Source organism: Dipteris shenzhenensis, chromosome 21 (genome assembly GCF_047967505.1).
Source record: "Dipteris shenzhenensis isolate YYH24624 ecotype China chromosome 21, Dip_SZ_1.0, whole genome shotgun sequence".
In the NCBI taxonomy this organism is placed as follows: domain Eukaryota; kingdom Viridiplantae; phylum Streptophyta; class Polypodiopsida; order Gleicheniales; family Dipteridaceae; genus Dipteris; species Dipteris shenzhenensis.
The window spans coordinates 47,713,058-47,727,540 of NC_141616.1; the positions used below are offsets into that span (position 1 = coordinate 47,713,058).

Consider the following 14,483-nt stretch of genomic DNA (forward strand, 5'->3'; position numbering starts at 1 on the left):
CTTATGGAGCAAAGCAGGGAGTGGTGGGCAAAAGAGATCCTTGAGTCCTACTCCTCTTTCCACAGATGAGGTATCGGGAAAGAGTAAGAAGTCTCGCCATAAGGACCACAAAAAGAGGAAAAGAGAAGGTTCTCTTTCCAAGAAGAAAAAGGCGAAGGATCATCATAGTTCATCTAGTTCACCGCCTTCTTCTAGCTCTACCTCTTTATCCTCGACCTCATCTTCTTCTTCTGGATCCTCAGAGCCAAAGCATAAGAAGAAGAAGAAGAAGAAGAAGTTTGGCAAGAAAGGAGAGACTAAAGAGTTCAAAGATGGTGGGAAGTCCGTGAGATTTGCCACATACAATGGCCAATATGGTCAAGTTGAGAAGGCAATGCAATTCATAAGGCAATTTGATGCTGCTTTTAGTCTGGAAAATTTTAATGAGTCTTCCAAACTTCGTATGGTTGGTTTGCATTTGATTGGTACAGCTAGTGCATGGTGGATAGCTAAATTGCTAATTATACAGCTCCCAAGAAATGGAAGGATTTCAAGAAAGCCTTTTATAAACAGTTTATTCCCTAGCAGTTTCGGGACCATGTCCTCCTTGGATGGGAGAGTATACATATGGAAGCACAAGATGCAGTTCAGTCTTATAATAAGAAATTTTGGACTCATAGTTGCAAGTTTCACCTTTCAAGAAAATTTCTGACAAGACTCAACTCACAAAGTATCGGGTAGGACTCACTCCAAAGATGCAGGCCCAAGTGAACATTTAGGATATCAAAGATATTTCAGATCTTATGCATTCAGCCAATGCGGCTTATCTTATATATATGCAAGATCCTACCACTGTGCCTTCACTACATGCAGGAATACCAGGGGATAGAAAGCCAGTGACCCCCAAGTCTGAGACAAGAGAGTTTCCCAAGGCTCAGAAGAGGGGATTTCAGCCTCAGAAGCCGAGGGGAAACCAAGTACAAAAGCCCTTTAAGGGAAGACCATAGTTTACCCTTGAACAGATTAAAACTTTCAAAAAAGAGGGTAAATGCTTTAGATGCGACAAAGAGGGGCATGTGGCTGCCCAATGCCCAGAAAAGCCTTCAACTCTGAAGGGAAAAGAGGCAGAGAGGCCACGGGGACCGCACAAATTAATGGCGGGAGGAATTCTTGAAAGCCAAAGGAACGAGAATTGCTTCTATAAGGGGCAAGATCAGAGACCACAAGATAAAGACGGAGGAGTTGGGCAGGGCTTTGGATGCCGACCAGATGTTCTGTGGGAAGCCTGTGCCAGTCACTCCCTTGATAGGAAAGGTCCGCGGGGTTGATTCAGCCCAATTCTCCTCCTTTTTGCTCCCCTATATTGCTGGTACAGAAGAAAGATGGTTCATTTTGTATGTGCATCGATTACCGCGCACTAAACAAAATGACCATCAAGAATAGATTCCCTAGTCCACGCATTGACGATGTGTTGGATCAGTTAAATGGGGCTTCTGTTTTCAGCAGGATAGACTTAAAGAGTGACACCAAGTGAGGATACAGCCTCAAGATGTGCATAAGACAACTTCCCACACTACTTTTGGGTTGTATGAGTATCTGGTGATGCCTTTTGGATTGACTAATGCCCCAGCTACTTTCAATAGAATGATGGATCGTATCTTCCGACCCTACAAACACTTCACTGGTACTTTCTTCGATGACATTATTGTCTTTTGTAAGTCCGAAGAAGTGCACAAGGAACATCTTGCTACGTTATTTCAAGAGCTGAGAAATCATCAGCTCTATGCAAACAGCAAGAAGAGTGAATTCTTCCTAGGAGAGATACATTATTTGGGACATATAATATCCAAAGGTGGGATACGGATGGATCGGGCAAAGATCCAAGCCATTCAAGAGTAGCCAGAACGGAAAACTGTGCATGAAGTCCGTAGTTTCCTAGGCCTGTGTTCTTACTATAGAAGATTTATCAGGTATTTTGCGGACATGCTCCACTTCACGACTTTACTAAGAAAAATGCAGCTTTCAGATGGGAAATTCCACAAAAGACAGCATTCACCACACTCAAAGAGAGGCTGACCACAGGGCCAATCTTGATAGTTCCAAGTATCAGCCATTTGATGTGGACTGTGATTCTTGTGGGAAGTGTGTTGGGGCTGCATTGCATCAGAATGGTCATGCAGTGACTTATGAGAGCAGGATACTCTGAGATGCCGAGAGATATTTGGGAATCTATGAGAAAGAGTTGCTGGTTGTAATTCATGCCATTTATACATGGAACCATTTTCTTTTAGGTGCGCAGATTTTACAGTTAAAACAGATCACCATAGTCTAAGATACTTTTTGACCTGGACAAGACTCTCCGAGAAGCATATCAAATGGGCAAACATGCTGTCAATGTATCATTTTCAGATTGTCCATACTCTGAGAGTTAGGAATAGAGTGGCAGATGCCTTGTCTCGAAGATGTCAGGTGAACAATGTGACTATTGCTTATTATCAGTATCTGGAAGACATGAGGGAGCAATATGCTAATGATGCAGATTTTGGTGAGATTTTACAGCAAGTGCAAGAGGGGCAGTCTACTAGTGACTATTCCCTGAAAGATGGGTATCTAATGAAAGATGATTGTCGATGCATCACCTAGGAGATGAGGAAAAAGATTTTGGAGGAATGCCATGCACCTCCCTATGTTGGGTATAGAGGATTTACAGCAACAACTAAAGTGCTAGAGAGGTATTTCTTTTGGCCAGGGATGTGGAAAGGTATACATTAGTTTGTCACAGAATGCCTTATCTGTGAGAAGTGAAATATGATAGACGAAAGGCACCTGGCCTACTTGTGGCTCTTCCCGTGGCTCAAGCACCGAGGGAAAGTATTGCAATGGACTTCATTTTTGATTTGCTAAGATCAAAGTCAGGGAATGATGGGATTTGGACTATCATTGATAGATTCAGCAAGCAAGCTCATTTCATTCTGGTTCGCAAAACCATAAAGGCAGATCATATGGCTAAACTTTTCATGGCACAGATCTTTTAGCACCATGGTATGCCTAAGTCCATTGTCAATGATCGAGGTCTGAGAATGATGAGTCTATTCTGGAGAGCTTTATTTGATAATATGGGGACGAATGGTCAAAGTGAGGTAGCAAATTCTATAGCGTTGGATATGCTGAAATGCTACATGGGCGACCAAGGTTCAGACTGGGAAAAGTACCCACCATTGGTGGAGTTTGCTTATAATAATACAGTTTACAGCTCCACAGTTGAGGTTATCTATTGAAAGGTAATTCTGCCACCTTTCCTGAGGACCAAAGATGAAATATTTGCAGCTGATCAGTTTGTTAGAGACCTCTAGATAGCTTTTAGCCAAGTTCGGACAGCAATTGAAAGGTCTCAAGAAAAGCATAAAAGCGCTGCAGATAAGCATAGGAGATAATTAGATCTCAAGGAAGATACCTTATAAAATTCAAGAATTATTCGGCATTGGATGCCAAGTGGATGGATGAAAACATGTTGTCTGATCATCCACAGCTTTTGGATGCCCACAAAGAAGCTTTTCAGTTGAGGTCAACTGAATAGAAATGGAGGGGATGTTACCAAGCATAAGTCAAAGCATAAGTTGACCATTTACTGATCATAATTAATTAGTTCTTCTTTTATTTTAATTATGTTTAAGGAGTTACTTTCATTTGGTCAAAGTCTTGACTTCGGTCAAAGATACTTAACCTCGGTTGAGTAAGCCTAACCTTGATTAGGAAGATTTGACTTCGGCCAAGATGGTTAACCAAGGAACCAAAGTGCTGAGGTCAGAGAGTGTTGACTTCGGTCAACGAGACTTGGCTTATGCCAAGAGGGTTAACTTCGTTAATCAAGGTGCGCCAACTTTGGTTGGAGAGACTTGGCCATAATTAAAACTAGTTTGGTAGCATAACAGGACATAAAAGTGTTTTTTTAAGGTTTTGGAAAAAAAATCACAACTTGATGTAGATGCGCTTTTTGGTGATTTCCTCTTTTGAGCTTAAGGTAGATTCATAGGACTATTTCTAAAAATATAAGGAGCACAAAAAGCTATTACATGTGATTACAAAATGCTCACAAATGTATGGTAACATAGCGTTTCACGCAGACAGTGCTCAGATTTGAAACTTTATTTAGCAGGCCTGAAAATAAAAATGATTTTAATGAGCTATCATTTTTTACAGGGTGTTTATAAGTATATAAAACACATAAGAGTGACAAAAATTTATTTAAAAATCATTTTGGCAAGATTGATTTAGCAATTAATAAGAGTGGTTAGTCTAGCGGGTTGCATTGTAAGTCACATTTCATAAAGAAGCATCATTATACACTACATATAATAGCCACAATGTGTCATACCTTAACTATAACAATATTATATCATAAGGAAAGTCATCACATCACAGTAAAGGATAAAATAAAAATAGATTATGTGTTCCTAATCTCAACTACCAAAACAGGTTCCATATTAAACCTCGCTTTTATAGTTTTGAATTATCTTCGCATATAAGTGTTCAACATATAACTTTTTTTAATTGGTAGCACTCATTCATGGTTAGAGGAACTCTATAAGTATAATTTAAAGTCTTGAAGGTTCTTATGATACTGTATAACCCTTGTACCTTGAATTTAGCATGAATTACAACATAATGAACAATCAAAATACGGTTTGAATTTGGTGTTCTACATGATATTAGGTCCCCTTAAAACTCACGATACTCCATAATATCCTATTCAAGATATATACAAAGTACGGTTGAGTTTGGAACTTGTTAGACGCGTCAAAGAATTTGCAAAAGATCAAATTTTGCCTCGTTGTCGGAATTCTCTAAAATTACGGTTAAGGCCATAAATCATAATAAGTATGATTATCTAGCTCCAAAGGAATCTAAACATATGTGTTATAGTTATCCTTAGACTCTAGAACTTACAAAATCTAAAAAAACTCATTCTAATGAAGAAGTATGGCCATTTTATCTAAAACCTCAGAAATTAACTTGAGATTTTGGTGTTAGGTTGACCTTAAAGCTTTCGGTAGAACTCAAAGTAATAGGTGCAAGTTCCAATCCGTAATAATTCCAAGTTTTTTCCAGCATATAAGCTATTATGGCAGATAATAAAAACCCCAAAATAGCTTATGGATGGTTTTGAATAATTCTAGGAAGTGGCTAAGTTGACAGGAGATAAAAGTGTCCTAGGACATTTTTATGTCCTTCTACCAAACTAGTGTTAAGGCGCTTTGAGTGATGGTCAAGCTCTTAATTACGACCAAAATGGTTAACCTCGGTCGACCAAGAATTGTGTACTATGTTTTGTTCACATGTTTGCTTGGTGGGGACGCCCACAGTGACTAGGATTAGTCCACAAATTATTATTTGCATGCAAAGTGCTAACCGTTAATGGGTGCCATGGTTGTGCGCTTTAGTTAATGGTTGTAGGTACTAAGAAAGATTGAAGAATCAAGCAATATGGAGATAGGTAAGTGCTTCGGAGATCACTCGCGTGACCAAGTGCTTCGAAGACTCCAGAGTTGCCCCTAGTGGCATGTAATTAGCAAAGTAGATTAGATTTTGACACTTGGCATGTTGCCAAAAGAATGAGCCTTGAGCTCTTTGTAAAATCATTCACGTTTTGAATTTTGTAACGCAGCTCTACGCTGAACTTTGTATTCTGATTATCTCGCATGAATAAAGACCTTTTGGGGGGTCCAGCCCCACTGTTGTGTTGGGCCCTAGTGTGCTGTGAGAGAGAGAGGGAGAGAGAGAGAGCTGTTTGCAGAAATGAAAGGTTTCAATGAGCCTGCTAGTATAGATAAAAAGTTTACAGTCTCCTAGGCGTGGCCTTGCATCGGACAAGTGCCACTGTTACACCCGTTGGTTATGTCTCTGGTCAAGTGAACATAGGGAAGATCCCCAAGCCTGATCTGTGTATTGACACACTGATGGGTCTGTCATATCTCTCACTCCGAGCATTGGCTATGTTTTCTCCTTGGGGCCTGCTGATCCATGCTATAATGGAAAAACTACGTAATCACACTCTAGGTGGAGCTTAGCTGAACACCCTAAGAGAGAGTCCATTAATGTCCATGGGAGATTTATTCGACTGGCAAAGAATGTGAAGTCTTGCAGCCTGTCTGCTAAGAGCAAGTGCAGCATGGGTCCCAGATGTACATCTTGTGGTCATTCAATACTTGATGCTGCTGTAAAGGTCTCAGAAAACTAGTCTCGCTCCTTGTATGAGCCATCAGGCAGCTCCTGGATCTTGATCTTAAGTGCATTATCACACCTGGCCTTGCGTGCCTTAAGCTCTTTTTTGACCTTCATATCCACCTCTATAGTAACCTCTGTCTTCATGGACTGCAGTTCTGCATTAATTATATCCCTGACTATAGAAACCGAGTAATAGGGGAAGATGTGTTGCATGTTTGTATTACCTCATCTATCACTGCATGCTTCTTGGGCTCTTCCAAATCTTGGAGTCGTGATTCCATTGCTATCAAACATAACTTAAGCTCTTGTATCGCTTGTTGTAAGTGAAAAATCTGCTCCTCGGGTCCGGTATTGGGCCCTTTTTGCCTGTGATATGTGGAGTAGGAGTGTGCATAATGATTGCAGGATAGGAGATTTGGTATATGGAGAGAGAAAGAAAGAAAGATGTATTAACGTCTGGGGGAGGCCTTGCGGGCCTATGAGACAAAGTACAAACCAAAAGACCTCATACAAGCCGCTATGGGCTGAAGCAAAGGGCTCACTAAGGCCCTTGTTGAAAGCTAAAGTGCTAAACTAGTGAGCAAAATAGCAAAATAGCATCAGGTGCTCAAAGCTAATGCGTTGAGGACACTCATAGGCTCCATGTATTCAGGCATCCTGGTGCCTCTCTGATGGGATGTAAGGAGCTCTCATGTCTGTGTCTGTCGGAACTGTCTCTTAGGGTGGCGAATGGTGTGGTCTCCTCGATCTTTGTATCCGGTGGGCTACGTCAAGGGTGACGCCTCGTCTCTGGCGGTCTCCTTTGAGGAGGGCTGAGATAGACGGGACCTCGATCGTGCATGCTTTGGTCACTCTCTGTGCCGCATGTGGAACGTGCGCCTCTCGTTTGGCAGCATAGTGGCAATGGCTCTCAATGCTAATCCATGATGCTCTCATCTTATCTAGCTCCTCTTCCTCAGCATCCCCGAAAGCTGGCTCAGATGCATAGAGGTCTGTGACATGTGTCTGTGCTCGATCGATCTCGGTGACCTTTGGCATCGCCCCCTGCTTCTCTTTGGTTTGTCGCATTCGTATGTCTCTGTGTCGTCGCATCTCAATGAGATAGAGCCCAACACAAACCTGGTCGAGAAAATGGATCAGCCGTGTAAGCGGACCAAAGCCATGCCCTTCCTAAAAGAGGCAATGATATCTTCCCCGGTTCTCATAATAGACTCTGGGCAGACACAGACAATGCTCTTCTGTCTCGACCTCTCTCATCGTGCATAGTCTACAGATCCTCTATACTCTGGGTATGCTTGAAGCTCTCCCTGCCTCAATCTTCAGCTAATGTGACGGAACTCGCAACCGTCGAGGGAAAACCTTAGTGCATGTGAGACTCTCCTATCCTCGAGATACTACTCTAAGACCCTCAAGAAGTGGTCATGGTAGAATTGGATCTTGGTGGGGAACTCCTGGTCTCCCCCTCAAACCCAGGACGCATGAAGCTGGAGAGGTCCAACCGTATGATGCGGTTGATCTTATCACTCAGGATAAGCTCAGGTGGTGCATCCATGCTATACCCCCTCAAACCCAGGATGCATGAAGCTGGAGAGGTCCAACCGTATGATGCGGTTGATCTCATCACTCCGGATAAGCTCAGGTGGTGCATCCATGCTATACTGAGAGGAGGGAAGTTTGTCCATCTGAATGCCGTGGCTATCAACCCATGTGGATACCCGTGCGTACCATTCTGTATCAACACCGCTCTCAACCAGTCGCCTGGAAGACTCGGTAATCTCCACTGGGGTAAGGCCCAAACTCTGTGGAGGAATGTCTGAAACCTTTACCAATACCAAGATCAGCCTTTTGGTGCAATCGTTGGAACTCTTGGACACGCGAAGGGCTGGAAACCCTAAGCGCAGCAGATTCAGGCGGCTGGAACAGAAATCGCAGTAGAATCTCTCTCTCGGGACACTCACACGTGCGTTCGTTGCAAGATTATGAAGCTGGAACAAATGGCAATTTGGTTTGGAAGGAGAAGAAGCAATTTGCAGTAGTAGAAAGAGCTCTGGGAGGGGGAGAGAGAACAAAACACAGCACTAGGGCCCATAAATAAGGACTGGACCCCCCCGAAGGTATGCACTAGGAAATACTGTGTACAACTGGCTCTGAGAAGAGCATGAAGCTGAGTACAATTTTTCCATTCATGTGGGAGGCTTGGGGCCTTTCTTTTATAGGCTAGGCCTAGCAAAAAGCTAGGGTCTGCTTTCTAAAAGCTACTTTGACATAAAAGCCAAGCTTTTTAGGCTTTCTTTATAAATCTGGTGCTTTTGGTGCCGTTTTTAATCTCATGGACCCTCCTTTCAAAGAGGCACTCCCTTGTCCATGCTTTTAAGCCTCATGGGACCTGCTTTTTGTGCTTTTCTCCCCACTCTTGGGTCCTACACATTGCACAAACAAGTTTCAACACTTTAACCCATTAGAGGTTAGCGAAATGCATGCATTCCTAGATCTTGGACTAATCCTAGTCCCTTGTGGACGTCCCCATGGTTCTCTTTTACCAATGCAAAGCAAAAGTTAAACAATAAAACTTATTCTTAGTTAACCATAGTCAACATTCTTTGACCAAAGTCAATTCTAATAAAGACTTTATTTCTTGAGAGAAGTACCAAATGGTGACCCTCGGCTTCTAATCAGTTGCCCTCAACTGAATAGCTTCCTGATACAATTGCAAAACTTGAGGATTTTTTGAAAAGAAGTCCTCATCTACCCACGTGGTATTAAGAGCTGAATAATCCTTAAACTTGACAAGGTATCTGCGAATAACTTTGCTCCTTTCTTCTCTATATGGTATACAATTTGTTCTGGTTGGAGAACCTCCATTTCTTTCACCTCAGGTGACTCTTCTTGAACTGGTTCTGTGGGATACTTCTTGAGAAGACTCACATGAAAGGCATTGTGAATCTTCCACGTGTTGGGTAGTTCTAGTCGGTATGCGACTTCAGTTATGGGCTCACTGATCCGAAAAGGCACATAATAGCTAGGTGACAACTTTGGGTTTACTTTTCTTTTTCTCTCATCTTTCCCAGGCATTCTTTTTCAAACTTAAGTAACACCTAGTCTCTTTGGAGATTCATCTCGCTTCGGTGGCCTTCTTTTGTTTCTGTTAGGATCCTAGTCGCTTGTGGACGTCCCCATAGTTCTCTTTAACCAATGCAAAGCAAAAGTTAAACAATAAGACTTATTCTTAGTTAACCGTAGTCAACATTCTTTGACCAAAGTCAATTCTAATAAAGACTTTATTTCTTGAGAGAAGTACCAAATGGTGACATCCCCTCGCCTTCTAATCAATTGCCCTCAATTGAATAGTTTCCTAATACAACTGCAAAACTTGAGGATATTTTGAAAAGAAGTCATCTACCCACGTGGTAGCAAGAGCTGAATAATTCTTAAACTTGACAAGGTATCTGCGAATAACCTTGCTCCTATCTTCTCTGTATGGTATACAATTTGTTATGGTTGGAGGACCCCCTCCATTTCTTTCACCTCAGTTGACTCTTCTTGAACTGGTTCTGTGGATTCCGGCGTTGATACTTCTTGAGAAGACTCATATGAAAGGCATTGTGAATCTTCCACGTGTCGGGTAGTTCTAGTCGGTATGCGACTTCAGTTATGGGCTCACTGATCTGAAAAGGCACATAATAGCTAGGAGACAACTTTGGGTGTACTTTTTCTTTTTCTCTCATCTTTCTGAGGCATTCTTTTTCAAACTTACGTAACACTCATTCTCCTTGGAGATTCATCTCCCTTCGGTGCTTATCTACAGCCTTCTTTTGTTTCTGTTGGGATCTTTCGATTGCTGTCCGAACTTGGGCAAAAGCTGCATCCAGGTCTCGAACATACTGATCAGCTGCAAATATCTCGTCCTTTGTTCGGAGGATAGGCGGCAAAGTCACTCTTCCGTTAATGACTTCGAATGGGGCTTTTCCTGTGGAGCTGTGTATAGTATTATTGTATGCAAATTCCACAAGGGGAAGATACTTTTCCCATTCGGTCTTCTGCTCCAACGTGTAATACTTGAGAAGGTCCAATATTGTAGAATTGGCATTCTCACCTTGTCTGTCTGTCTGAGGGTGAAATGAAGATGAAAAATCCAACTTTGTTCCCATGTTATCAAACAATGCTCATGAGAACAAACTACTCATCCTAGGATCTCGATCAGTGACAATTGATCTAGGTATCCCATGGTGCTTGAAAATATGTGCTATTGCCTCGATGGTTTTTCTTACTAGAATGAAGTGGGCTTGCTTACTGAACCTGTCAATTATGGTCCTCATCGCATCATTCCCGTATCTGGATCGGGGAAGGTCAAAGATGAAATCCATCGCAATACTCTCCCATGGCCCCTGTGGTATGGGCAATGGCATAAGAAGTCCTGGGGTCTTGTGCCGATCATACTTCACCTTTTGGCACGTGAGACATTCCGTAACAAACTTGTGTATATACTTTTGTATTTCTGGCCAAAAGAAATATCTTTCAATGGCTTGTGTAGTAGAAGAAATACCTCGATGTCCTGCATAAGGAGGAGCATGACATTCTTCCAATACTTTTCTCTCATATCTTGTGTCACACAAAGGTTGACTAGATGATGGCCCTTGTGAATATTCCTCATATATCATTGTTCACATGGGGCCTTTTGGATAATGCATCTGCTACCTTGTTCATGACTCTTGGAGTATAAGCAATCTGGAAATGGAATATGGGCAATAAATTTGCCCACTTCATCTGCTTTCGGAGATCTTTGTTTGGGTCAAGAAATACCTGAGGCTTTGATGGTCGGTCTTGACTGCAAAGTCAGCTCCAAGAAGATAATGCTTCCAGATGGTTAAAGCATGAATGACCACTAGCATCTCTTTTTCGTACACACCCATAAATTTTTCTGCATCACGCAGCCTCCTGCTCTCATAAGCTATCACTTGACCATCCTGGTGAAGGGCAGCTCCTACACACTGTCCACATGCATCACAATGCACATCAAACTGCTTGTGTAGGTATGAAACAACTAGAATCGGCTCGGTTGTTAACTTCTCTTTAAGAGTATTAAAAGCTGTTCTTTGCCGTTCTCCCCATCTGAAGGCTACCGATTTCCTGATCAAATCATGTAATGGGGCTACTATATCAGCAAAGTGTCTGATGAAGCGTCTGTAATAGGAGCAAAGACCAAGGAAACTACGTACTTCATGTACCGAGGTAAGATTAGGCCATTCTTGTATACCTTTTATCTTTGTGGGATCCATCCAAATCTCTTCTTTAGAGATAATGTGCCCGAGGTAGTGAATCTCACTAAGGAAAAACTCTCTTCTTGCCATTTGTAAAAAACTTGTGATTTCGATGTTCCTGGAACACGATGGCCAAGTGCTTTTTATGTTCTTCTTCTGTCTTTGAAAAGACTAGAATGTCATCAAAGAAAGTACCTACGAAATATTTGTATGGTCTGAAAATCCTGTCCATCATGCGACTAAAAGTGGTTGGTGCGTTGGTTAACCCGAAGGGTATCACCAAGAACTCATACAATCCGAAAGTGGTCCGAAAAGCTGTCTTGTGAACATCTTGAGGATGGATCCTTATCTGATGGTACTCACTTTTCAAATCAATGCGTCTAAAGATCGTAGCCCCTTTTAATCTGTCCAAGATATCATCTATGCGAGAGATTGGAAACCTATTCTTGACTGTAATTTTGTTGAGGGCTCTATAATCCACACACATATGATAGGAGCCATCTTTCTTTTGAACTAGAAGCACGGGTGAACAAAAGGGTGAGGAACTGGGTCTGATGAGTCCCTTAGAAAGTAGATCATGTATCTGTGTCATGATTTCTTCGGTTTGCGCTGCACTCATGCGATAAGGTGGCCAATTCGGAGGCTCACTTCCTGGAAGGAGCACTATGACATGATCTTCTGGTCTCTCAGGAGGAAGCTCTCTGGATAGAGAATCTAGGAAACAATCTTTAAAAGAATCAAGAAAGAGAAAATTTTCTTCTCGACAGGATTCACTTCCACTTGGGGTTCACCCTCGGTTCACCCTCTCTCTCTACGTACGAAAACAAAGTACGCAGAGATAGCTGATTTTATTGACTTAGCAATAGAAACATTAGATTCAACTGAGATTGTCTCGCCTTTCCTTTTGGCCAAAGCTTTATGCTCCTTGTATTAGTGCATGAAACCGAGAGTTCCTGCTTTGGTGTCCAAATTTACTTCCTTTCTGTAAAACCATGGCATACCCAAAATGACATCATGATGTTTGAGGGGTGAAACATAGAACTCCTCTTGGTCCATATAGTCTTGAATATGAAGTCTGAGTTTTCCAATCAATAGAGTAATGTTAACTGGTTTTCCTTCAAAAACATGCTCTGCATCTAGAGCTTGTCCCAACTCTTCAGTCTTGATTTCTAGCCTCAAAGCTAGGTCGTTTGAGATGAAGTTATTTGTAGCTCCTGGATCGAGTTCTTGGATCAGTGGATCTTCCCAACGTAACAGGGATTCCTCCCACCAAGGCTTTGGCTGTTCTTTTGGCATTGATTGCTCCCTCAAACCCGGAGGCTTTTTAGGGCACTAGGCAGCCAAATGCCCTTCTTTTCCACAATGGAAACACTTTGCCTCCTTTCGAAAGGCCTCTATTTGCTCTGGTGAAAACTTCCACTCCCTTTGTACCTCGGCTTATGAAACTGGAGCTGTCTTTGTCCCTGAACTGCCGAGGCCATGTTTCTTTTGAATGTGTCTCCTTCTTTGTCTTTTGAGGCAGCTATCGTGTGTAGCAAATCTTTCTTCGTTTCCTCAACCACTAGGGCTGAGTGCATCAAATCTCACAGCTTTGTCTTGTGTTCAATGCTCACTTGGGTGCAAATACTTGGATGTAGACCAGCGCGGTACTTTCACATCTTTGGCTTTTCTAAAATTTCCTTGAAAGGAGTAATCTAGAGGTACATTAAAAAGAACTTCAATTGTAAGTCTCGACTGTATCCATAGCTGTCATGGATACACTCTCCCAAGTTGTATGAACATTATCATAGAAAAAATCGCTCGAAAAATTGCTTCTTGAAACTCTTCCGCTTCTTGGGTGCTTGATCTCCCACTAGAAAAGCTCCCCCTCCCCACCATGCTCTAGCATTGGTTGCAAGATGGAGGCCTACAATCTTCAATTTTGACTTCTCATGATGTCTTGAAAGCTATGTCGAACTGTAAAGAGGTGCTCCCTTGTCCATGCTTTTAGTGGAACTTGCTTCTTGTGCTTTTCTCCCCACTCTTGGGTCCTTTTTGCACTCTCTTAGGTCCTACACATTGCACAAACAAGTTCCAACACTTTAACCCATTAGAGGTTAGCGAAATGCATGCATTCCTAGTTCTTGGATTAATCCTAGTCCCTTGTGGGCGTCCCCACAGGTTTCTTTTACCAATGCAAAGCAAAAGTAAAACAATAACACTTATTCTTAGCTAGCCATAGTCAACATTCTTTGACTGAAGTCAATTCTAATAAAGATATACTTTATTTCTTGAGAGAAGTACCAAGTGGTGACAATGTCACTGTTTGAAAGATGGCATCAATTTGGAGAGGGGTCATGGTGAGCGCTGCCTGTATATCTGATGGGGGATTGACAGCTTACTCCAAATCATCTTAGATCCCATAGTCAACTGTAGCCTCTCAAATCTCTTCCACTCTATTGATGAAATGCTACTCCCTCGAAAAGGTGCTGCATACATGGCAGTCAGCCTCACGAGGGTGTTAAAAAGCCAACCCTTGGTCGTGGGGTCCTGGAAGTGTGCCTGGAAGCAATGCCTCTCTAGTTGGGTCAGAGCACCTTGCCCTCGTGTTAGTCGTACTATAGTTGTATGGGTCATCGTGAAAACTGGTCCAGTGAACACTGCCCTCAAATATGTGTAGGAATGCACTATCTCCATTGGCTCATCTCGTTATGCGAAACTATGTCGACTAGACAATGCTCGTGAGGTGTTGAAGATGATAACCTTGGTCTTTCCAAGGTTAACTGTCAAGTCTCTCTCTGTGTGCAGAACATCTCCAAAGCCTCTAGATGTTTCTGCAACCCCTCTTCTGAGGATGATACGAGGACTATGTCATCTACGTAGAGCAATATCTACACCATTAGGTCAGCTAGAAGTGAACCCTCTCCAGCTAGATGGTCTACAAAGGATGTAATCTCACACACACACACATATATATATATATATATATATATAGAGAGAGAGAGAGAGAGAGAGAGAGAGAGAGAGAGAGAGAATCTCACA

At 42.2% G+C, this 14,483-nt stretch overlaps 1 protein-coding gene across 3 annotated transcripts in view; it reads left to right on the plus strand.

Annotated features, from left to right (window-relative positions):
• LOC147888966 (Zinc finger C-x8-C-x5-C-x3-H type family protein) overlaps positions 1–14,483 on the plus strand; it is a 108,477-nt gene that overhangs the window by 69,243 nt on the left and 24,751 nt on the right. The window lies entirely within an intron of this gene.